This window comes from Balearica regulorum, chromosome 2 (genome assembly GCF_011004875.1).
Source record: "Balearica regulorum gibbericeps isolate bBalReg1 chromosome 2, bBalReg1.pri, whole genome shotgun sequence".
NCBI lineage: Eukaryota > Metazoa > Chordata > Aves > Gruiformes > Gruidae > Balearica > Balearica regulorum.
The window spans coordinates 114,853,891-114,880,891 of record NC_046185.1 but is presented as its reverse complement, the minus strand read 5'-3'; the positions used below and the strand labels follow the sequence as shown (position 1 = coordinate 114,880,891).

At 37.8% G+C, this 27,001-nt stretch overlaps 1 protein-coding gene across 4 annotated transcripts in view; it reads right to left on the bottom strand.

Moving 5' to 3' along the window:
• BBS9 (Bardet-Biedl syndrome 9) overlaps window positions 1–27,001 on the bottom strand; it is a 309,029-nt gene that overhangs the window by 3,858 nt on the left and 278,170 nt on the right. The window lies entirely within an intron of this gene.

The window sequence follows — 27,001 nt, the reverse complement described above, 5'->3', positions numbered from 1 at the left end:
TGGATTGGATATTAATCTTAGCATTAATGAACCTGACAGAATTGGAAAAGTGGGTAGAAACTCATAAAAAGTTGCTTGGAATATCTAGGGAGAAAAAGAACAGTGAGTAATCACACAAATCTGTATATGCACATACTTGCATGACCTTAAAGTGATTATTTAACCCAGCAGTTTCTTACATGTCCACTCTTAGTTTACTTGAAAAGGATTTAACTTAAATCCTTTTCTAATGAATGTAAAGCAATCCGAAATAAATTGGCACCATCTCCAAATGATATATGAATAATCATAAAAATAACACACAGCTTTTATGGGTTTTATGTATTGTGTTTTGGTTGGTTTGGGTTTTTTTTTTCTCCTTACGGCCATCTCTGAAGAAGACTGAAATCCCCACGTACGCAGTGAAGTGAAATGATCCAGCAGGTCAGCAGAATAAAATTTGAGCATCCAGGCTTCTAAACCCAAGTCACCAGTCACATAGAAGCCCAGCTGCCTTCACAATCATGTTCACACAGAATTTAGCACCAACAATCTACATAATTTTAAAAGAATATGCTTTCATTTAGTTCCATGCAATTTGACATGAACAAAACCATTTAGATTTCTTTTTCAGTTTTTATTTTATACTATCAATGTTTTTTGGTGCTTGGGGATTTCAGTATTTACAGTGGCTTTCACGGCTAAGAGTACTAAACTGAACAAATTTTATCTCAAGCCTTGAGACTGAAGAAAAGCATCAGTGAAGGTAACAGAGCAAGAGATCCAGGATAAAATCACCAAGATACAAAAGACTAAAGCAGTAAAATTTCAGCAACAGCTGGAAGCCCAAGGCCCCCAAGGGGCTAAGAAGTACCCCTTACCGAAGTTTCTACCTTTTTTTTTTTTTTTAAAAGGACAGTTAAAAATACCTTGTTAAGAGCCGACTTGGGTTTACAAAGGTCAGCCCTCGAATGGTAGTTCTTTTGTTCAGAACTCTTATCACATAGTGCACACGCTGGGATGCCAAAGGGACCAGCAGCAGGTCCCATCTTGTTTCATTAATGATCTAGGGGAAGGAGGTAGGTAGCATGACAACAAAACATGCGGATTATAAGAAACCAAGATGAGCTACAAATGCCGGAGAGGAGAAAGAAATATAGCTCTAGGACTAAAAGATTAAGAAGGCTGAGAGAAGATAAAAGGAGATACCACTTGAAATACATCATGGAAATAACAATCTTAACACATACTTGCTGAGGAAAGCCCTGCAGAAGTAGCACAGTGGAAAAAGCTGTTAAGACACATGCATGTGCAGTGAAATACCCCATGTAGCCCAATGCAGTGTAGAAGCCACAGCTAATACCGTTCCTGACTACATAGCTTTGTTGAGATCACATGTGGAGCTCTTTACAATTCTGTAATACATAAAAAAATACTGCAGGATATCTTACTTTCCCGCCATAATCAAGGAAAAGAGTTTGCAAGAATTATGAAACTGGTTTCTGCACATTCTTACAAAAGCTGGACACGCACGTAGTTTGGATCAGAAACAGCAAAAGGTGGTATGATTATGGTCAGCTCTTTGCACCTGAAGAAAACAGCTGCGGATCTACCAGAGACCAAGAGGCGCTAACCTGTGCAACAGCATTGCCCACTAAGTTGCACACTTAAGACATGTGACACTGTCGCTGCACAGTGCCCTCAACTTCAATACACTTGAGTACTGGCTAGAGGACATCTAAGAAGCGTAACAACACAGAAATTAGGGAAGGGACGTTTACAAAAACATCAAGGGGAAAAAAATCTTAATGAAAAGGCTGTAATATCCTAATGCATCTTTGCCTTTATTAGGCTGAAAACATAACATGTTAAAAATTAAAATGTAATTATAAAATTATAATAAAAAAAATATATTGAGCCATAAAATACCGCCCAAGATACTGCTTTCAAAACCTGTTATTTCCATGACATTGACTTCTTACAAATAACCCTTGTGACTATTTCTACAAATTGCCATGCCAAAATGGGCAAAGCGAATGGTTACTTTCAAGCTCATGACACACAGTGGATCCACTAAACCTAATGCATTAACTGTAATTATGGGCTGGCTGAATTGAAGTAATATAGCAGGATTTACCTCAATTTCATACAACTTTGCCCGACAGCACTATACATGGCTATAGGGAACCTGGAATACTTCTGCATGGATCAAAGAACTACCACATGAGTAAACTGTGGGTGAGGTGAGCTGTCAGGTGACGTTCAGACTGCAGCTATTTTTGTTGTGTAACTCCAAAATGGGAGGCAGTATGAAAACATGGCTTGCAATAATCAGCCTTCCCACCTCTACTCTGTATTTTTTCAACATGCAGTATTTATTAGTCATCTAGGAGAACAACATAAATTTCACATTGATCTAACTGGCACATGCTATATCATAGTAGGTGAGATGATTAACATCAGAGAGGTTTATCATCAGTATATTCTGACAAGCTGAGGCAGATCCTAAGAAATACAGGGTATAAAATTAAAAATTCTGTAGTTTAAGGCTCCTTTACTTCATTTCATCAGGACAAAAAGCTTCCTTCCATCTTCATATCCCCCATTCTGAAGTTCTCAATGTTTTATTTTATAGATCATCCAAAAATCCTATCAGAATAATACTGGTCTGAGCACACACTTAGACAAATGTATATTAAAAGTTTTATTTCTCTATCAGCACAGTTATGAACTGGGAAGCTGCTTTTGGAAATAATTGTGATAAATTTTAACTCCTCTGTAGTAGGCAATCGCAGGAGGTTTTGGAAGTCAGTTTTCAAAGTGGAGTTAAAATTTATGATTAAATTAATAACCTGATTAGTAACAAGAGATTGCATGTATCTGAGGTCAAAAACAGATTCTACCTTCAGTCACTTAAATCCCTCAAATCGTTTTGTGTATTTGTCAGTCAAAGCACATTAACAGCCTCATGAAAGCAGCTTCTATGAACAAAGACACAGAATATCTCAGTTGTGTTAATTTGCCTCCTGAAAAGCATGACTTGATGCATACATATCGAGTCACAGAAAGTTCATCAAAATGTGGTTTCGAGTATTGAAAACTGAAAGTTCAAGGAAAATCAGTTACAGAGACAGAAGCACCAAACACAGCTAAAACCCCCCCAACTTTCCTGGAATTATTATTCATGCAGCTAGAGAAAAAAAAAAAACACAAAACATTTAAAGGGAGGGATGATATCTGAGCATGATGGCAGAAGGGAGGAGAAAGGATCATTTTCTGCAGTCATAAATTGTTCACACTAAGCATGATGGTGTAAGGTTTAAAGATGTTCAGGTTAAACAATTAGGCAATGGAAGAAACTACCCAGGGAGGTGGTTCAGTCAAGGATATGAGAGGTTTGCAAAGATAGGGTAGATGAAACCCTAGTGGGGATTAGTGAAGAGGAAGATACACAGGCTTTGAACTGGATGACCTAAAGGATCTTCTCAAATCCTATCATTTATGCTGCTATGATTCATCTTACGGAGAACATTTTGGACTCTTATGAATTACTGGCTGAGTTTCCTGGATACTATTGTACATTAGTCTACTCTGAAGCATGCATAAAACTAAGTCAAAGTTGGCTTTGAAGTGTTTGATCTACAGTATTCAGACTGGGATATACTTCCCAGTCTCTTTTCCATACAGTGACTCAGAAAAAGGGCTGTTACAACAAGACAACAAAAGTTATTTTCAGTTCAGATTAAGTTAGAGAAGGGAGGCACCACTTTGTTCAGCTATTCCCACCTAAAAGAAAAGAGGAAAAAAACACCCCACCTCATGGCCTGATGGATAATATTGCTATTTCTAGACCTGACATAAAACAGTCTTAGAACAAACTACAGCTTTAAGTAACTGTTTTTCATAAAATTTTGGATCCAAAAGTAAATGTTCTGAATGAGCAAAGTTAATAACTCTTTTTGCTTTTTTATTAATAAAGGACAACAGATTTTTCCCAGCACCTTCAAGTCACATTTCTGAAAACCATGATAATTTTCTTTTTAACAACTCCATCTACTCACTGCTAATGATTTTCATTATCATTATAAACTGCTTGAGGAAATATATACAGCTTCCCTTTTCTTAGCATATAATCTTTATTCCATGGACACAATTCAAAGGGTTTTTCAGAAAGTTTAAGAAACTAACAATATCTTGCTTGTCCCAAGCACACTGACACAGTTTAGCTTGGAGCGCGAAAGGGATTAGTGTAAAATCATCAACTCTAATGCAATGCAGAAGATTGATCATCATTACGGACAAGCTACAAACTTTCTTACACTGCTTTAATGGTAGAAACTAGACTTTATCAGTATTCTGTATCACTTTTTATGGAATAATAAACTGAGAGTGAGCCTTACCATTGCCTCCCAAGTCACCAGTAAGTCACTGATGACTGCATATGTAATTTAAAAATGATCAGAGTTTTGTATCTGAAAGGGAAGTGATGGCAGCTGAATGAGTGGGAAGCATGGACTGACTCATTCGTTAAAGAATTGTGTAAATCAAATAAATTTGCTTTTCATTTAGGAAGTAGTGTGACTGATAGCAAGGACTTCATTCAGTGAACTTTTCTTTGTCCTAAGGGACCATATACATCACAGGATGGATAATGTGAAACAACAGTTTCCATCACTCACTCTTAAATATAGCCCCCGACTAACTGCAACTAACATGACAAGTCCAACCTATATGAAGCTATCTAAAGTTTCTAAAAGTTTTTCTGAAGTTACCTAAATTTCTAAACTGCCACAAAATAGCAAGGATAGAAGGGGCAGCTCTTACCTTGGGAACAGCAGGGTCTATTCCCACAAAATTTAAAAAACCTTGCTGAAAATCTTCTTTTTGTCATTCTGACTTAATAATGACATGTAATAGCAGTGTAACACAATGGAGATAACAAGGAGGTAACAAGAACAAAGGTAACATTTATCAAGTGTCCACATTTATTATTTTTTTTAATTAACTTTTAAACACCTTGTAAAGTTCTCGTGCATTCATGCCCCTAGGCATTAGCCCTCAATGGAGACTCTGCAGACATGGACTAGTGGCAACTCAGGACGACTGTGAAAAAGGACACGTTACAAAAAGTGACAGTGTCCCTTCTGAGGCAATCTCGTTTCTTTGGTTCTTTGTTTTTCAATGTACAGCAACTAAATATCCCTACCATTAATTTTATCCTGACAATTAAAAACTTATGCTGTGCCTGGTTTGTATAATACTATTGTCTTCAACGTTTGTTACATTATGTGGTGTACACACACATGCGCGTACCCATACACAACCCTACTACAAAATCTTCTGTTGAGAACCCCAACACCTAAAAAGCATTAGAGTTGCCACCAATGGGTCCAAGGAATGAGCAAGTAGATTGAATTACTGCCCATCTGTTTTGGGAAAGGTAAGGAGGTGTGCACCACTTCACAGTTCCTGGGATTATCAAGTACTCAAGCTGAAGGTAGAGTTCAAACTCTTGCATTTATAATGTCACAAAGCTTCTATGCTTTCTTTAGGTCTTTTTTCTGCTCTGTATTTAGAAAATGCCTAAAACATATGAAATGTTTCTAATATAAAATTACCAAATTTGAACATCAGGAAAAACATCCAGTGACATGACCAAGACTTCTCAAGGTGCACAGCTGCTGCTTCTAATGACCCCAGTCACATACATACATATATATATATATATGCATACACACACACACACACTCTCACACACTCTGCTGGAATAAACACATTCTGTAAGAAACAGGGAGCTGCCAAAACACTGAATCTAGCTTACATTTATAGATATCAAGGAGAGAAGAAAAAGAGGAATGGGATGCTGGTTAATTTGAAGCTATGTAGAGCTCTGTAAGCAGCACTCAAATAACAGTATTCCAGGCTCAATTCAGGAACTCAAAAAACTGCCAAAAAATCAAAACATTATTACAGAGCAAACTGAATATGCTTGCAGGAAGACAAGCTGCTTAAAAAGCAGTTACCTATCTAAAATTAAATCACTGATCATTAGTGTGGGAAATGTAATTTCAATGAAGCCAAAATTTTGGATGAAAAAACCTATTTTCTCAAAATACCTGGCTTATCACAATTACGTATCAAATCCTGGACATTTTTCTAGGACAGCTTGCAAATTTTTTGAGAAACAGTTGTTTTCATTTAGAGATGATCACAAGAAGTCGTCACAAATGACACATTTCAGCTGGAAAAGATATTTCTTGCCAGGAAGTAAATCCCTAAAAATGACTTTGCATTTCAGTGACCAAACCTCTCTTCTTTATAATTAGCTATCAGTCTTTGTTAGGGTGGTAAATTAATTCAGTGGCTTCTAAGGCAGATATGCACCATACAAATCTGAAACTTAACTAATTATGGCCACACAAATGTCAATGCTTCAATTTATTCTTTGTAGTGCTTATATCTTTCCATTCACTGCAACTCAAAATCCTACTAAGCTTTTCAGAAATGTTGGCACTTTAAATAATATGCTGGCAGACAAAAAAATATATTTGGGCCATGTACATTGAGATTAGACAGATGATAATATATTAAAAACAGGGTTCTTTTTGGCGTAGGTGTAACTCTTCTCTTTTTCCTGGGGAGAAGAAATGCCATAGTAATCAGTCTTCTGCTTGATTCATTGTGCTTTTTTGTTGACTTCCCAGGCAGACAGACCAGCCAGCTGACTATTAACAAATCCTTTATCTTCCCAGACAAGCGATCACCATGACAGATAGGCAAAACTCCAGGGGTAGGTTAGCTTTAGGGCAAGATTTTCCACTGTTTTCATATGAACGGCAGTGAATTCTACTCCTGGAGACAGCCACCCAGTGTCTGCCTGCAGGAAGATCTCAGATCCTTCACATATATATATATACACACACACACACATTTTACAGTCAATTCCTACTCCTATAGGCTGGCTGCAGCTCATAATTGACATATGAAGACCTACAACCTCTCTGTTAGTATAACTTCAAACATTCCTCATCTACCTATGTAACTTTAGCTAATACTGAGCAAACTTTTCAGCTGAGATGGTTTTCCTTAGAAAATTGCAAAGGTAGGTCAAACAAACCATTGTTCAAATTTCTGCTGAATTTGTCAGATCAATTTGGCTAAAAAAAAAGCAAATAACCACAGCATTTTTGATATTTTCAAAATCTTTTGAATTTTCATTTCACAAACAAGCTTCCTTGAATATAATGGGTTTTGTTTTTAAAATAAGTTAGCAGATAGGAAGTCTAAACAAAATTTGAGGAGAAAAAGAGAAACCTGAATCAATCATTGGAGGTTGTTCCAAAATAACAACTTTCTCATTTTTTTTGCTTCAAGTCAGAAACTTAAAAACCCCCAGATATTCACAGAGCTCTATTCTTGTACAAGTTTAACTTGTATGACCACAAAACAACTTAGTATCTTCATACATAAACATCAGTTTCTCCAGTAGAGATTTCCAACATTTTCTTTACAGCCTATAGTACACATAAGCTCATGGCTTGTCAGTACCAGAAACCAGTACAACAAAATAGAATAAATTCCAAAAGGAACAGTGTAAACAATTGTGTGATTTTGTGGAAAACAAAAAAAGAGGGGAGGGAGAGAAATAAAATAGCCAAGGGCAAAGCAACATTAGGAATTTAGTGCAATGAAGAGATATAAGAGAGGTTCAAGAAGATGAAGTCAAGGAAAGGAATATTCAAGGCTGCTTTAATGCCATGTATTCTCCCGAGGGAAGCGGTGGAAGCCACACGACTTACGACATTTGTAAATTAGTACCACAATGAAGACAACAATCTGGTGATGTCAGGGAGATGGTCAAGCTGATATAACAGGAGTTTTCCATTTCTAACTCCTATTATCATACAACAGATCTGAGGTGCTACAAATTCCTAAGTGTTTTGTAATATTCACAGAAACATCAGCTTTTGCTTACCATCAAGTATTCAGCAACTGAATACTCTTCAATGTCTTGCTCCTTTTAACAATGGAACATTACAGTGCAAATGATAAAATCATATTCAAGATTTCCATGGATTTTTCTGGAAATAACATACAACATGATTTTACCATTTGATGTCATTTTTCCTTTGGAGTCTTGTGGGGAAAAGACATCGGTAGAGAGGCAGGTTTGAGGAAAAATGTGTTTAAAAAAAAACAAAGGAAAAAGGATACTTTTCTGTAATACTTTCCAATATTGAATTTCACACATTCCATTTAAGCTACAGTATATGAGAAAAATGCTCTAAGAGTTTTTTTTTCCGAATGCAATCTTTTGATAAGTCTCAGTGTTGGCTTAAAAGCAAAAGAACAAAATAAAAAGAGCCTGTATTAAAGTAACAGATGAAATTTCTTCTAAATGGACACATAACTCCTATTGCTCCTCAAAAATCTGTATCTGCTTGGCGTTTTTATTTTGTTTTGGTTGGGTTTTTTTAATTTTTTTGTTTGTTTGTTTATTAACCTTATCTTTGCAAATGCCAAGTACGTTTTTTGGGAGGATAGAGGGGTAATGTAGTAGCGGTTTGTATTTTTTTATCTCATAAGTATTCTAAGCTGTCTTAGCATCTCTCTATACCAAAGACCTGTCACGTAATGCTCCTTTTTTCCACGACTTTTCCACTGACATTAGCCTTGTCTCATATAGATGGAAGTACAGTTACCCTCTGCTACACCCCTAGATATTTCCAGGCATATCTTCGCCTTAGTAGCTATAATGGCAATTCGAGTACTCACAACAAAAACAGTAAAGCTACTCAGATTTGATGATCCAGCTAAGAATTCCTTAAGGCCCAAATCTGTGCATTTCTGAACAATGACTAGAAAGTTCTGGGGCCTCCAACCTCACACCAATATCAGCAGAACCAGAGGGAGAGCAGCACTTTGCTGGACTGAGCCTTTTAGCACCTCCAGAAAGAGTAGTGGAAGCCAACACGCCTGCATCAGTTTTAAATGTATTATGGATTTTTTTCATGGGCTCAGGAAGCAATAAAAACTAAGCATAGTCAGACTGCAGGAAAGCAATATAGCTTTCATCGTTCTATGATTTTCTGTGACTTTAGGGAAAACATGCTCAACTTTTATAGACAGGCAATTTGGTATCACAAATTTTCAGGAGACGTCACTGCTATGGGATTCCCATAACAAATGCAAGTTATATTCAAATTACTGTTTTCTACAAGGAAACTGCTCAAACCAAATTTGTTATGTAAATGAGCTGGTTTAATTACAGCGCAACACAACTAACTGTCCTAGATCACAGGCTTCTTACTGAACTTGACATTAACAATGTTAGGAAGAGTAAATTAGTTCATTCTGGTGGTCATGTAATGTTAAGATTATTTCCTCACTGACTAATAAGGTAAGTGCCAGAACAAAGCTAAGAAAGCACAGACAAACATGCTAAATCAGAAAAAAAAAAAAATCTAATAAGGTAAACAATCTCCAGAAAATACACTGTGAGAAGGAGATCCTTTGTTGTGCAATGTTTCAATTTATCGATCACTTCGCAATTCTTTCTAAGCTTATGTAACATCAGTGGCTAAGAACATTCAGAAACAAAATGCCAAATCCCAACATTGTTAAAAGGTATGCCACAAATAGTTAAAAAAAAGGTCTTTGATTTAAGGTCAGGTACTGTGAACACTTGTTGTGGTTTATGCATAAGTAATTCCACCGAACTTAAGGAGTCCTACAGGAATTCTCAAACATGTAAATGCTTGCAGAGGTACAGTCTAATTTTCGTACTATATGTTTTTCCGCTGCTAACTGATTTTCTCTTTCTAATCTGAGTAGCATAATATTATCAATTAAATGTTATCAACTCATGCGAACAAATCAACTCTCTTGCAGTATGAAAGTCAGGTTTCCCAGACCTTGCAGCTGTGTATATATAGTGGAGAAGGAGCTGTCTTTGGAGCTGCTTTACTTCTACTCTGCCTTTCCTCCACCTGAGACAGCCTAAACACAGTTCAGTCATGCTTGAAGGTAACCTACCTGACAGAGGAACCTCACGGGCTTCTTTCTGCTCTGATTCAACTCAATGCTGCTCTTCCACACTTGATACATGCAAGGTCCACAGACCTGTGCTTGAAGACAGTATCTAGGCCACCATTACCTGTATTTATTTATGTAAGCAATAATGTATGCCTCTCCAAGAAGGTGTACATCCAGGTTTTCACAAGCCACCTTGAAGTCCGTGAAAGTCCTCCTCAACAACATAAATCTGCTCCTACTAAACAGCTTATAGGAGAAAGCTTTAAGAGACAGGTTTACTACTTCAGAGAGTAGCCAACTCCTCATGCATGATACTTAATAGTTCCAATTCCAGTTCAGAAAATTGTCTCCAATCACGTAAGCGCATGATCAATTGAGATCAGTGGAACTGAACACACCATGTAGATGTTCAAGTTACTGCTAAGTTGGGTACATGCACAAGCACTGTTTTAACAAAGAATCCAAGTATATAGCCTTAAATGCTTTCCTAAATAATGCCCCAGAATTCTCTGATGCTATGACCCGTTATTTCAATCTATACTCCAAAACTGGTGATATCAATGCATTTAGTATTTCAATGTTATTTCCAATGTAACCTTGCTAGAATATTGATTTGGGAAAAATCTTTGAAACATGATAGTGGTTTTGTGTATAATTTTTTCCTTTTCTCTTCCTCTATCCCTCCTTGATTTTGCTAATGATCTCTGAAACTCTGGCATAAAAGAACTGTGTTGAAATATATATAAAATGAAATATCTACATTTATGTTCCGAATGTAATATAAAATGCTAATGAACAATGCTCATTTAGTAACAAAAAGGAAATGAGTTGGGTATTTTTAATCTTTTGCATTTTACTGTGCACATGACTTGCACGTAATGTTGGCATGGGTTTTTTTGTGGGAGGTTTTAAGTCTAAAAAGAACCTAGTGACATCACCCAAGGAAATACCTAATCATATATTACATTTAACTCAATACAATTTTGTTTAAAACCTTCTTAGGAAACAGATGCTTTTCTGTCTCCAAAGTGTTCTCAGAGGAGTCTCTGCTTTTACACATGGCATTTCTAGTCTCTCACTGTGGGAGAGCTTTACATCAAGGTTCACACAGAGCTCCAAAAGCTCCACTGGAGCCTCTCAAGGTGATAGCTTGGCCAACAATGTAAAGAGAGAAATTCTGTTGCAGCAAAAGTGAAACCTAAATACAGTAGATGGAGATCTATCAAAATGTAGACATAGTCCCACTGTGCCTGCCCATTATCTGCTTCTGCTAGGATCTTGCAACAAGCTGGATGATATTGCTTCTCTCCCGGTGTGCTTGCAGTTTAGAGGTCTTGTTGCTGTAATCAGGGATTTTTTTGGAACAAAGGCAATATATATCACATGTAAGATGTTTTGAAAGGAGCTGTGAGTTAAGGTATAGATCATTTTTACTTTTAACCCTTACTTAGAATGTTGTGTAAGAGTTTTCCAATCTGTCATCCATGAAGTCATGGCCTACAGCCCATGAAACCACATTAAACAGGAAAATAAACATCATCCTTACAGTGTTTTCAGCTAAAGGTGCAAAGATACAATCATCTGCAGGAAATGGGCCAGCAGAAATACAAGATTGTGAAAGTGTGAAAACCACTTCTTCAATGGTGCACGAAGATGAAAAGTAGAGGATCAAATTTTAGTTTTACCACTATTAGTTTAAACTACAGATGAGGAACAAGAAAACAGAAAAACATATGAACAACAAAATGTGTAACAAAGTTTCAAATATACTAGCCTTCTCTCATGCCTTTTGGAAGGCAGTAAAACAGAAGCACTTCTGAAACAGGTCCAGGTATTAGCATCTCATTTAATGGGTTGCAGTAAGGACTACCAAGTAGCTCAAGACAGACAGTTCCTTTAAGAATGGTGGAACGGTCTGCTGGCTCACACTTAACATGGCCAGATCTTCTCCACCCACACAAGAGAATTCAAATTGTGCTGTCAGAAATAGTATTTGCCTGAAGGATTCCATACGTGTTACCAGACTGAGTCCCTGTGCAGTAGCTTGGAAAAAAGATGGCTAGTAATTTTAACAAGTTACAGATTCAAAAAATGAATCAGCTATTCTCATATCTAGCAAATATCATGGATGGGCTGACAAGTTAAATGACTTCATGTTTGTAAAACTAAACTGGAACATATTGAGATACCTATCTTCAGAGATGCTGTGACACTACTTCCCATTCAAGCCAAGACTGTTTTGAATGACTTCCTAGAATTGCTTCTAATACTTCTTTACCTTCCAAATTCCAGGATCAAAATCTTCTCTTCCTTTATTCCTTCTCTTAAATCTGATCTAGAAATCCCTTTATATGGCATAGGATTCCATCTTCACATGATAATACCCAGATCTGGCACATTTCAAGCCTCATTTGCTTTTCCAGGCTCTTCCAGGAGAGATGGAAATATATAAGGAGGACGATAAAGTCTGAATATAGTTTGAAATAAATCACTTATCTTTGTGAGATCTTTCTGTGTCATTTCAACACACTGAGCTCTGGACTGGACTCGATGACACACTAAGGTCTTTTGACACACTGAGCTCTATGGTGGGACTTGATTATCTTAAAGGTCTTTTCTAATCTAAATGATTCTATGATTTATGCAATCTACCTAAAACTTTGGGTGGAGACTTTTCTAAATGTGAATAAATAATTTTAATTAACTTAATTAGCTGATGGAAATAACACAAGGCTCTACCATATCTTCCTTAAAGGCACCTTAATGTGCTCACTTGTCCACAAAGCACATAATCTACTTTCTTAATCAATGGGTATACAAATCATGACAGGAACTGGCATTGGGCTTCAGGGTGGGAACAAAAAGTGACCTGCAAAACTCAATGGGATTATGAGTCAGCTGAAGTCATGAGTCAACAGCAGCCTGTGGCTGATTGACTCTGCCTCACCAGTAGGTGTTACTTCAGCCATTAATGCAGATTGCTGTATGGCTGCAGGGATATGCATGCCTGCCAAGGTACATAAAAAATATCCAAACCAAACTAAAATCTGCCAGATTCTGAAAATATCATGTAACACCCTGCTCTGTACCTGCAACAGCATCCAAAGTAATGTTTGGGAGAGCTGACCAGGACCACACCCATCCCTATGTCTGCAATACAGCCTGAAGGTTTTTCATTGACGGCCATTCCACTTAATCACTCAAAGCGATGCTTGGCTATTTGATTGCTGTGATTTAAACAGTAATAACAATAATCCAGACTATGCTTAAACCACTCGCAGTACTTCCAAAACTGTTTATTAGCATTGGCTTCTGCTTTACTAGCTATTTTCAACACCCTTAATGCTGAAGTTCCTCCTCTGGCACCTCTGAGAAGGCCAAGACTATATGAAAAAGGCAGCCTTATTTTTTGTTTGACGGAGTATTTGATAACTGCACTTAACTTCACAGTTTATTTATTTAACCTAAGCTCAGGCTAAAGCCATCTAAAATTCTCTGTGCATTGTAACTTCAGGTCCAAGACAGAACTGCATACAGAACACAGTCTCTTTCATCTCTCTCTCGAAATGAAATTAAATAGCTCCTACTCATCTCATGAGTCAACTGCAAGGCCATGATTTAATAATCCCATCCTTTTATTGCAATCATAGTCTGAAAATTCAGGTCTTCAGGCTCAACATCTCTGAGTACAGTACCAGACATATCAGACTGAGGATTTCTGTCATGCTTTCGCTAAATCTTATCTTCGAGCTAGTACTTTCCAACTGGTAACCAAACCTGTTTCTGAAGACCCTCAGAATGGGAAGCTCATCACTGGCAGTCTATTCCATCATATTCTTTCAAAGCAAGCAACACTTTCCATGGACTGGAATAACTTCTTTCTTAATGTAGGATTTTCATCCTTCTTAACATTAGAATTCACAGGAACTGAATGCATAATTTAAGACTTACACCCCAACAGAGGTCAACATTTTACCAAGCAGTCATTAAGACTGGACAAAGAAAAGGGCACTTCCCCTTAAAAGTAGGTTTATGTAATAACAAATAACAAATACAATAACATAACAAAATGATTTGTCTATCAAACATAAAATCTCACATTTGTCTTCTGAAAAATGTTATCACTGTTTAATGTAAGCACTAATATTTTTATCAATGTTTCTTTAAAACTTACACAACTTTTGTCTACACAAATACAGTACATGAAAGGCAGAAGTATGCAGCTTTTCATGTATGCACAATATGAAAGAACAGCATTTCTCTATGAGACTTTTTTACTGTATATCCAATGCTTATAAAAGCAGTGCAATTGAAAGCAGGTGGGATGTGGAAACAAGGGTTTCTCATCGTTCTAAGCATACAGTTCGGCTCAAATAATAAAACCTCTATGCTTATTCAGTTTTGTACTTCTCTTAGAGCTGGGCCACTCAATTGTGCCAAATAATGTGTTGTCCAACTTGGACTAAACTGAGAACACTAACCTCATTTTCCTAGTGAACTGTGCTGTACTTGTACGATTTCTACATTACAAACAGACATTATCTATAAGAGAAAAGAAATTAAAACTTTCTAAAGTCAGCACTGTTTCCAATTTCTTATATTGCTGGTGAAATCTTAAAGGAGATTATACTTGAGATTAAAACTTAAAAAGAACATTATTAGCATGATGTGAATATACCCACATGTTCATATATAATTAGGTAATCATGTACATACGTATATTCACTCTGCCAAATTCTGCACCATTGCTATTATTTATATTTGATCTGATAGCTGGAAGATACTCCTTAGACTATTTTGCTTAAAACTGTAAACAGTAGATAGCATCATCCTTTACACTCATTAAAGATTAACAAGTTGCTAACAAAACTTTTACCACATTTTTTTTTCTAACTTAAGATGATAAGAGGGGAACTTGCATCTCATTATGTTGAATTGTAACAGTGAGAAAGAAAAACAAAGAAGATAAAGCAGGGGTTTACATAGTGAACCTGCCAATAGCTGAACTTGTTGAGATAAAACAAATGCTATAAATCAAGTTGAAATAGTTGGAATTATTAAAAAGATCAGGCAACTTTCTTGTGTCTTTCATTCTTCCCATCTCATATTATCTATTTTTATAGTAATCTTTTAAATTTGGCTCACGGCTGGTATCAAACACTAAAATGAGGAGTGACAGTAAGAACAGCTTTTTTTCTTTGAAATCTGACTTGCCAAGGAATAGAACTGTCACCCAAATTTCCAAAGCCAGTTCTTATGAGATCTGTATAAAACTTTAAAGTGCCAAGAGGCCAGAATAATGAAATCAGAATTTTTTAAGTCTGCTTGTCAGCACTTGCACTGGACAAATATATACACTCTGAATTGTGCAAAGTCTGTGATTGTAACTCATTTCTGGAAGTGGAATGCTTGCTTTATGGAAAATGTTGGTATTTGCCATAGGTTTTGAATCTCAGCTATATCAAAACAGGGACATACAAAACAGAATGAAACTTTTCACTATAAAACAAGTTGTGGATATGAAAAATAACAGAAATGACAAAGTCTCATTTCCTATCCTGATTCCTATTCCTGATCTCTGTCAGATTTACATACTCCCTCTCTCCCACGGTTTGTCCAGCTAAAGCCACCTATGACCCCTCTCATCCCACAGTACTCTCAGCTACCCTTCACATCTACTAATTTCCTCCCAAGCAAGAACCACAAATTAGGCTGGTTCGTATTAGATACGAAGTAACCGGACATAACCAGACATCTTGAAATTATAATTTTGGGAGACTTTGGTTCAGCAAATCCAAATGTCCCATTTCAGTATGCCCAAGTGCTTCATCTCAAACATAAATAGATGCATCTTCAGCTTGGTTTCCTGCAGTCCATCTGTGTCTCAGAGACATTAACTGATGTTGCACAAACACCTTTACATAAATTAACTCACCACAGGGGGGAAAAAACGGTATTGTTGATTTTCCCTGAATAAGAGTAGCTTTAGATGAGAAATTCTGGAGAATCAAAACCCACTCAAAATCAAAAGCCCACACCCTGACATTTAATTATATACTTTACAAGGAAAACAGTCTATAAGGAAGCACATTTAGGTTAGGAGCTTGTATTAAATTTAAAAAATAACCCTACGATTTATACCACCAGTTAGCTTTATAAAATGCCACATGTTAAAAAAGCAAACATAATTTAAAAAGCAGGGTGAATTCAATACCTCTAAAAATGCCTTCCTGTTTGTAAGTGTTCTGTAGAAAGATGGTACTGAAAACTACATCATCTGAAGAGATAAAGAAAATGCCCTTTAAGTGGAGATGCCTGATTTTACCCTCGGGCTTTGGTGGAAGAGAGCATGGGGCTCATTAACGCAAGCTCTCACCCGCGCAGGTGTCATCAACGCGCAGGACCCCAGCAGATACCTCCATGCATGTGTACTAACTCAATGCCAGCGCTGGAGTCTCCACCACGTGTCCTCAGCACAGCTCTGCTGGTCTGCGTGAGAGGTCACTAGGAGATACGTAACCCCCCCTTCACACCTTTTTGGCCTTGGGCCTCTCTCAGGGCATAGAGAAGATTTCCGTGAAACCAGTGGAAATCAATTTCTGGGGGTGCTGCCCATGGAATGAGGAGAGGACAGGAATCTATGGAGCGCACACTTCTCAGTAAGGGTTCGCAAAAACAGATGCTCATTTTCAAAAGGAAATAATCAAGTTCGGGGTTTTGTTGGGTTTGTGTGTTGTTTTCTTTTCTACATGTAGTTCTGGATGAAGCACTGGATGAAGAGCCTCATCCTCACAAGTGTAAGAACAATAGGGCATCCTTTCAGCTGGTACCACACAACCCTAAAGTGCAGCACCAAAGTGACTCTTTAATGGATCACCGGGGAAAGGAAGACGCGGTTATGCGTCTGGCACATGCACACCAAACACAGAGTACCTCTGTGCCGGGGAAACTCTCCGTTGGGAACCTACAAAAAACCTGCTGGAGCTAAACTGACCAGAATTTGACTATTTTAAAGGAATACTGGGTATTATAAAGCAACCTTTAGAATGCTGCTCCTCAGTGGGGCACACCACTTAAGAAAACACAGCACGGTAACATGAAAACTTATGCCAGCAACCTTCACTGTTCACAGATTTTAAAGAACAGAAGGGCTCAGATGCTTAGACTATGACAATCTCAATACAACCATCTAGTCGGATGCCTGGAATAATACAGAATATAGAATTTCACCCAATAATTTACTCAACAAGCCCTTAACTTCAAGTTGAGCTTTTTGTTGTAAAAACCTTTAGTGAAGAATGGATCACATCTGTAAGGAGGTTATTCCTCTCTGCCCAAAATTTGTCCTTTATTTCTAGGTCCAAATTTTTCTTGCTTCTGCTTCCAGCCACATACATGTGCAATACATTGGCTCTAAAATCATTATCTGGTTTTGTTCATGTCTACTTTACATCAAACAAAACACAAAAGGAAGTAAAAAAAATAGCTGTAATATGCACATTACAGAGCACTTAATCTCATGTCTAGTGTCATACAAAGTACGAGATAACGATCGTGAATATAACACACATTGTCTACTGGAATTGTCATTGCTTGGATAGCAAGTTCAATTTGCCAGTACTAGAAGGATTAAGTCTAGGTAAAGCACATTTCCAAGCAAACTATGCCCAACACAGATATTTTCCCCATTTTTCAGGGAGCGCTTAATGAATGACAGAGACAGAAATGACACTCGCTACACTCTGCGCTTTGCAGTTTCAGCAGATTTTTCTCTACAGGACATGTAATAGTCTGGTGGACTTTTCTCTCTTTTTTTCCAAAGTATGTTTGAAAGCCAGATGGACTTGACTTATTCAAAAAGCTTTGCTTTAATAAGTCATTCTACTGACAGATAATTTTCTTTATTAAATAACAGTACATTTGTTTTAAAAAACCAAATTTGTTTCTCTGGCCATAACTACGGAATAGGAGCTCAGTCCTGTGTTGTGTGTCAGTCATTGGAAGAGTGGAGTGGAGATGCTGAGGGTCTCGGCAAACTGACTCTGCATTTTATAAACTAAAAACTTGTACTTTGCAAATTGAAATTTTTACCAGAAAGGTCCCAACTGATTAGGACACTGATGTTTTCTTCAGAAAAAGGCACTGGAAGACATATTTCCCCAGAAGCCTTCAATTTTAGTGTCGTAACACAGTAACAACACTGGAATAAGCCTCTTGTTAAGAAAGATTCGTACTTTATCAATAAGGAAGAAATGGTGAAGCTCAGAGGAGCAGTGTGTAGAGAGATGAAGACAAACTGGACATTTGTTCAGTGTCCTAAAGACGCCATTTGAACACATGAGGCAGGAAAACAAGTAGTATAGGAATACAGTTGCACCAAGTTGTATCAGTAGTGTAAGAGGTAGAGGGAAGACCACAGTTTTACGCTGTTTCTGAACCAGGGGTGGTTCTCCATGAGGAACAGAGCAATGCAAGCCAAAACAGAGCTCTCTGTGGGACACTGGCTGAGCTGAGGTAGCAGTATTCATAGTGTAAACATAAAATTTCAGAAAAATATCATTTTACCATGTTCATCAACAAACCAAGAACAATACCAGGAACACAGTTGCATCCATGTCTACGTCATCTTTTACTAAAACCTCAAACCCTAAAGCCATTCCTGGCAGCTGCTCTGCAGAAGGTAGTATTACTAAAGACAGCAGCTTCGTAGTTTAGACATACAGACATTGGGATCAGGTCCCCTGATCGGGTCAGCCAGCTGAGAATCAACAGGCTACTGTTGCTTTGTTGCTAACCACTTCCTGACTATAGTTTAGCTATTTAGTCTTTCACCACCTGGTTTGTATTTGATTTGCAAAAAATAAAAATAAACAATCTCCCCCCAGGAACAACAAGAATATTGCACAGTATGCAGTTTGTGACCAAAGAGGCTAGGAGCTGAGGCAATAGGTTCTCTGGTACCTAAGCCACAGGTCAGATTGGCTGCCAGCTAAGCCAATATTTCTGGTTTGAAGCATCTGCTGAACTTTCTCAAACAATAAGAAAGATTTGTTCCATCACTGAAATAGAAAACCAAATTTAAGAGCGGCTGTGTAAATAAAGTGGAAGGTTATTCAAAACCAATGACCCAGCGGCCAGCTATTTCTGGAATATAAAGAAAATTAACCTGGGAAGACGTCTTAAAGTTTGAAGCTGTAATTCCACTGATTTCCTTCAATATGAATGTATACACAGAAATAAAAATGGCTCTGAAATATAAAATTTAAAGAACAAACTGATTTTTTTTTCAGATGTTTCTCTGTGGATAGAATTAATTTTTTGTTTTATTGTTAACTTTAAAAGGCACCTGCTGAATTAAAAAGCTGGGATTCCTATTTTTTTTCTAGTAAATAATATTGTATGTTTTATTCCATATAATTGTATATAATACTGTAATATCATAAATATTTTGTAAATAAATCAATCCATTGTAACATCTTATGGATATCTCGTAATTTTAGTTTATCCACTTTTAATTAACTTTGGGATTAGTTCTTCCTACGCAATTAAGCTTCAGGCTCTAAGTAAAATCTATATTCTGAATGCCTGCTTAAAGTTGCTCCCTTAGCATGCTTGCTTAAAAATATGACTTGTCCATCAAGCAAAACTGAACAACAGCATTTCAAAACTCTGTGTAGAACTTAAATTCTCAAACAAGTTCATGGTTACTACCCAAATCTCACTGAAAGTTGATTGTCATTATGTTCCTTAGCACTTTTTTAGCATAGTGAGGGGAACCTGAAAAGAATCAAATAGGCACTTATCATCTATCTCCAGAAAGTACATAGCAAGCACATTTCATTCCCCTTGCAAGCTGTACAGTTAACGCTCAGTGCTGGCAGTGGAGCAGGGTGGGAAGAGGAAGAAATGCTTCTGTTTTATCACCTTCCTATTTTCTTATGCCCCAAACCAGCTGCACATCACATCTGGTTCCCCATCTACTGCCTCTAATTCCCAAGCTATTCTCTGGCAATGACTACATTTATTTTCACACTGAATAGCAAAATAAAATAATAATAATAAATCTTTTGAGTTGCAATTGTACGTGTTTGTAAGTTGCCAGTACCATGGCACTAAACCAGGGAAGAACTTACATCTACACATACGTTTTAGGATACAGATATTTCCATTTACTCCTGTGACAGTAGTCACAAGTTTAAAGTTAAGCATGATCCAATTTCTTAGAATAAACTGGGTAGCTCCTGCTTCTCATTTTGTTCTGTGCCTTGTGTTTCTGCCTAAAAACAAACATTTCTTTACCTTTAAGAAAATAATATTTCAAAAAGTACTTAAAGGACTGGAATGGCATACAAAAAAACAACTTAGCCAAATAGCCACCTTTTAATAGCAACCCAAAGTAGATGCTTTGGTAGTCTGCGTAAAGCAGAGGGCAAATACAAAGCAACGTCCACTTTCTAGCACTCTGCAGCTGCAAAGTTTCCTGAGCTAGAGATCATTTTCACTCCTTTGTGGCTAGTAGTTCTTAACTGACTTTTCTTTCATAAATTCATCTAATTATTGAACCCATTTGTACTTTGGGTTTCCACAACATCCTGTGGGAAGGTGTTACACAATATATACACCACATAGAAGGGTATCCCCTTTTTTTTAAACCTGCTGCCTGGTATTTCACTCAATGGCCCTAATTTTAGCATTTTGAGAACCTTTGAACAATCCCTCCTGACCTACTCCACACCATTCAAGCTTTTCTATGTCTTTATCATACCATCTTACGCCTCATTCACCTTTCTTCTACTCTAGAAAATGCTACTGTGAAGCACCTGGTCTTCAGCTTAATTTTTGCCCTTTGGATCCATCTCCTCCTTCTTCTTTGGCTTTGTTATCCATATGGACTATGAGCAGCATCGCACCTCTCCGTTTTCTAACAGATTCTCATAAGTGGCTTGATAAGTCTATCACCTCTGCACACACCGATCTCCTACCTCAAGTAAGAATTTGTCCCTCTTTGGTCAAGTTGTCACAGCTGAATAAAACTAGGTTTTTTTCCAGTCACTGTTCCAAGAAGGCTTCCAGTCACCAACTCTTCCCTCCAGCAGAAGGCCTGGGAGGAGATAGCATGGGTACGGACAACACTTCTGTTTGTGAAAGGCCCCATTGTTCAAGCAGGTGAGAGACATATGATACCGAAATGGCTAGATTGGTTTCTTGTACCCTTCCAGACACCGTGCCTCCACCGCCACTCCTCAGGTGCCAAATTCCTGCCAGCAGAATGTCCTCATTCACGACTGTCACAAGTACAAACAGGATTCACTAAATAACAGGGATTCATAACTGAACCTAATCCTCAAACTGTGACAGAAGTCATTTGAGTAATCCCTTATCTGTCAGGGCTATGTCCCACTTCCTCTGCACACTCCCCACCAAAAAGGGTAGAGATGAGCAGAGTAGTTCAGTTGTGGGAAGATGCTGGCATGGAAGGAAGCTCCAGCTGAGCTTATAATGGAAACCACCTGCCCGTTGGTTATGTCAGAACAGAATTTCTCATTATATTCCCTCTATACTACTTACTTACAAGACAGGAGATTTTCAACGTCATGTTAAAAGAGAGAAGGCAATTTAGAAGGATAAATGTGTATGAAGAATGTTAAAAAAAAAAAAAAAGACTACTTTTTAATTGGTACACTCAGCACGTTGGTGGGTTAGTAAAAGAAAACACATAAATGAGACACAAAATGTGATCGAAAAACAGAAAGTAAGAGTTATTACAGCAATTTCTTTTCATCTCAAGATAATGTCATCATTGCAGAGAGTGGGAAAGAAATTCCTTCTGCTTTCAATAGCCAATGTGTTGCTGATCTATGAATGTCTCAACTCAGGTTCCCAAAGCAAGTACTGAGCACCACTGGCATGAATCCCTTCCCCCTTCTCCACCTTCGTTACATTTTCTCACTTGGGTAGAAGTCATGCAGGGTATGTTGAAAGTTAAAATTCCATAAACTGCTACTCTTCAAAGCAAAATAGCCACAAACAAGTATGTTTGCATTCTACAGCACTCAAAAAGCAACAATGGAAAAATGCTTTGTCGTGTGTCTAAGACTTTGGTAAAAGTTGATTCAATGCATTAGCTCAGTAGCTCAGTTTTGAAGGAAAAAGCTAAATCAGCTATCAGAAATAGCAGCCCATCTTTTTTTGGCACTGTAACATAATGTGAGAGGAAAACTGTATTTTGTGCTATGATTCCATCAGATCTTAAACACAGCTGGGATAGACCAGTGTAATACTTGCTCCCAAAGAAAAAAAGTGCTGGTCGCCAACTGATGACAGAGCAGATGATATGCTCCACTTTAAATCAGTATCAAACTATAAAGGCACGAACAAGTAGCAAAGACTGTGTTTATTAGATGCTCATTGAACTGAGCATCACAGCACTATAAGCCAAGTCATGGTTAGGCAAAGAACGTTTGGGGGGGAACTAAAAGCAAATTCCTAGCCCCTCGCAGTCATCAAAAAGATGGTGGAATTTAACGTACAACTAAGAAGGAAAAGTAACAAACAAACAGATATGCTGCCTAACAAGATTCACCCTGCAGCCTCAGTGGGATGCAGTATTTTCTTCACGCTCTCTCCTGAACTGTTGTGTAGTGTTGCTATGTACTATTAAATACTTACCGCATTCCACCCCAGGGGTGGCTCCGTTTCAGTGCTGGGTGAAGTGATCCTTATTTAAACATTACTTAGCTCACAGGAGTGCTGTGAAAATTAATTAAATTAATGCCTGTAAAGTGCTTTGAGATTCTCAGATGAAAGGTGCTATAGAAATCTGAAGTACTATTAGTGTTTCTAAGGATGGGTGAAGCAATTTGGATAAACTAAAAATCTACATAAATCTTCCCTCAAAGTAAAAGTTTTTTGCAGTTTTAGTTAACATTTTTTAATTTTTGTTTTAATTTTTAAGACCTTTACAATACCTGACTTCACCTTCAATTGGAATTACCATTTTACAACTACATGAGACAAAGCATACTAATGCCTCATTCATTTTCTGCCTCTTAACTTTACCTCTGCTTAAAAAGGCACTCTCAATATTTCAAACCGCACTGCTCTCAAAGATCATAACCATCTTTTTATCTGTGACCCATTGCACAGACAACTCTATTAGATAAAAAATAGCCACGTGTTGGATCTTCAGTGAATCTACAGTTACAGAATTAGCCATCAACAGTTATTGCAAACTTAGCTCCAGTCTCTAACTATATTGAGCGACAACAAAAAGCTGAAATGAAAATGCAAGCTGTAAGTACCATCATCTTGGTTCTACATACAGGAGAAATAATAGCTTTTGGAGAAAAAACAATAGCTCAGAGAGATGGGATTTTCTCCTCAGTCTCCGTGACTGTCTTTGGAATAATAGAGTTGTTTATGTGACCAAACTAGGACACTCAGAGATCATCTTTCTTAAAAAAAAAAATTTAAAAAGTTTTAAAAATCTTCAAAAGAGTATAAGCAAAGTACTCCGTTACCATGCAAACAGAGGGCAGCCCTTTTACATGACATGTAGCTGAAGAGTGCATAAGAAATGCATTTTTAAAAAGTGTTAACATAAGAGTATTATTAAAATTGTGTTACGACATGTAAAACTTCTATCAAACAGAAGGTAATTAAATCACAGAAAACCCATGAAAAATGCTTGTTCTTATGAAATTTCCAGCTTAGTTTCCAAATCAAAACAATATGAATAAATATGCTAAAAAGAAAAACTGCAGGAATGGAGCTTTCAATTCTTTTGAGATTTGCCCCTCACCACTTATTTCCTTTGCAGTCTGGAACTGAGGGGAGGAATTCTGCAACTCTGTCACCTGCAAGAGAGTACCGAGGGATGTGGGTACATAAAACGGTATGGCTACTTCACTTCAGTATCACTTTATTCAATGCAGACCGAGAGGAATTTTTATTGATCCAGTGCACTTTGGGGGTTTGGCATCTAGTTACAGGTTGTATAACACTACTGTAAGAGACCATTTTTAAACCTCGAGTATGCATGACTGCTTATGACTACTTTTATGTTATGAGGTAACTATACGGGAAAAGAGAAGGCTGCGGTCAAAAGGAAGGAAGTCCCAATCTCTGCCCTATATATATTCACTGTAATTGCCATCCGCATATAAAAATATATGCTTGGTTTGACTAAAAACACAGAATACGTGCATTCTTTTGAGAGAAACATCAACCAAAACAATACCTCGTATAAAGCAAGAGAGTATAACGCATCAAATGTTGCCCAAATATGAAACTGCAATTCAGCAAGCAAATGAACACCCCACCAGCCTAGAGACTGATCAAAATACAATGTGTTCTACTTAAAATGCCACCATAAAGGTGAAATCCAGTGACTGTACTTGAGCATATACACCAAAAAACCTACATGCTGCAACCTTCCTGGTAAACTGTCTCTCCCAGAGTCTGGTATGCATTTTCCTTTCCTATGTTGCCTACCACCATGGACCGGGAACTGTCCATAAAGAGATTTCCATTCATTCAGAGAAGCCAAAAATCCACCCTGGGACACTCCCTTCACTTAGGTCTGTACATGTTCACTACATTTTCTTTCAAATACCTATCCACCTCTTTTCTGAAAACCGTATCAGTTACTTCTCTGTTGTATTCTCTCTGGAAGTTGTACAATATTAATAACCATCTTTGTAAAACAGCAATTCCTCCTCAATTCCTTGCATACATGGCATTTCTCAAGTTTTGTCCATAACAACTTGTTTTCTGCCCCAGATTCTAGTTCAAAAAAACCTTTAGGACTCACTCTTTCAATTCCCTATAAAATTACACACATTTTAAGTGGAATCCCTTTCACTTCAGTAGGATTCCCTTCTTTCTGAAGAACTCAGACCTAGTTATTTTGTGTATCCAAAACCCCTGTCTTACTGCATTATTCTAGCTGTCCTTTGCTCTGCTATAACTTTTCTCTGTGTAATTTCCCCTTTTAAAATAACATGAATTCCTTACACAGACCTAAAATTATTTCCCACAGCTATTCCTGAAATTATAAACAGTGGGTTTTTTTGAGTTTAATACAAACAGTATTTATACAACGCCTTCCATCCAAAAAGCTTGAAGAACTTAACACTTTACATTAAGTTTTACCATATCTCTGTGAACTGCCTCTTTATTTACAGCCCTCTTCCCTCTGGGCAAGTAAGACTATATCCACGTTACAGAACCAAAATCTGACGCAGCAGGGACCAGAAAAGCCTATGGGCATGGCTTCACCCTTGGCTGAAGCTCATCTAAGTTGGGTTGCAGCCCAGAACGAAGGCCCACCCTTCCTCCTCCTCCCTCCTCTTGGGTCCCTGCAAACAGGGCCCTCACAGCCAAGTCAGGGAACGGATCCAGCTGAAAATAGACCTCTCTCCTTTTGTCAGGTTGCTAAGTGTCTCTTAGCTCAGCTGACCATCCCACCATGCAGGCACTGGTGGTGTGACCACAAGGCAGGGAAAAGACATGGTTGAGAGGCAAGCACAGGTCCCACTCCTTTCAGCAGGAGCTTGAACTTAAATATGACTCAGATAATTGTAAAACTGCAGCCACAGTGTACAGACAGGTAAGACAACTTGCTCTAAGGAGTCACTAGTGCACAACAGTATCAAGCTTTGATCTCACCCTAACCTCTGTCTTGTCTTCTGTCTCTTACTCCAGTGCTTGTTCCCATTCCTTCCTTGTGCTGGTGCCGAGCGCCATCAGACTTCACAACTGAATCAACGCATAACCCTATGCAAAGCTAAACTGGCAAAAACCATACAAACATTTATTTTTTTCTGCTGGATTAGTGAAAAAAGTGCTAGCACATGGGCAAAGCAGGGGGGTGGGCTCCAGAGCTGGGGGGGCAGGAACAGGATGAAGGAAGGAGAACAATCTCATGTTACCAGCAATGAGTGACCCTAGACCAGCTCAGTCATCTCATGTAGCTCCACACTAAAGGACTTCTGTAAAGGGCCACAGCTAGCGAGTTGTGAGAACTAACCCGGAAATACCTACTATTCATCTAGTGCTGTGCTCACAAACACTTTACACCTTTATCTCAAAAAATAGCCTTAAAGACCTTTTGTCTTGCTCACTGTTTGCCAGTATTTGTCAACTTCCTACTTTCTCAATCTCTTAGTTTTTAATATCTTACAATTCATCTGTTAAGCTCTATTGAGTGTTTACTGACTCCTGCATTCCCTAGTTGCCCAAACTCTGAATCATGCTGTTCTCTGTGTATTAATCCCCTTCATCTTCCATTACTGTTTTACCTTTCACCCAAATTCTTCAAAACATTTCTCACAGTGCAAATGCTGTCCTCCTTTTAATTTTTTTCTTCACTAGGAGTGGAATTTTCCTAGATTTACTTTCTACTTACAATCGTGTCTTTCCTTAACATATCCCTGAATTGTCAGCCTTCTACTTTGAGTTAGCTCTCAGCAGACTTGTTTTGTTTTCTCTGCTAGGAAAGAAGGACATCTCTTCCCAAATCCAAGAGCGGGCAGTAGTTGTGCGGTACCCATTGGCATCAACTCACAGGAAACAGAATCCCATCCCCAGAGCGTAACACACACAAGTCAACAGAGACCTTACAGCTACCAACAGCTACACTTACTGTAACAGAAAGCTACCATAGTACCACTTACCTCTGTTATCAAGCATGTTATACACATCACACTATAAGTAAGTTTTAAATTGGATTTCACCTTTTCACCTTCTGTCTGTTGGCTCTCCATCTTTTTTATATATATAAATATATATAATTAGACTATGTTAATAGACAATGTTGAATGAAAAACCACAGAAAAGGGGACAGAAAAGGAGCTGAGCAATATCCTCAGTAGAAGAACCTGATCCCATAAGGTCCTGAGTGCCCAGAAGTCCAACGCTATTAATGTAAGCAAGGGTACCAACTGAGCAGTAAATAAATGTACCATCTCAACAACAGTGTGTCACC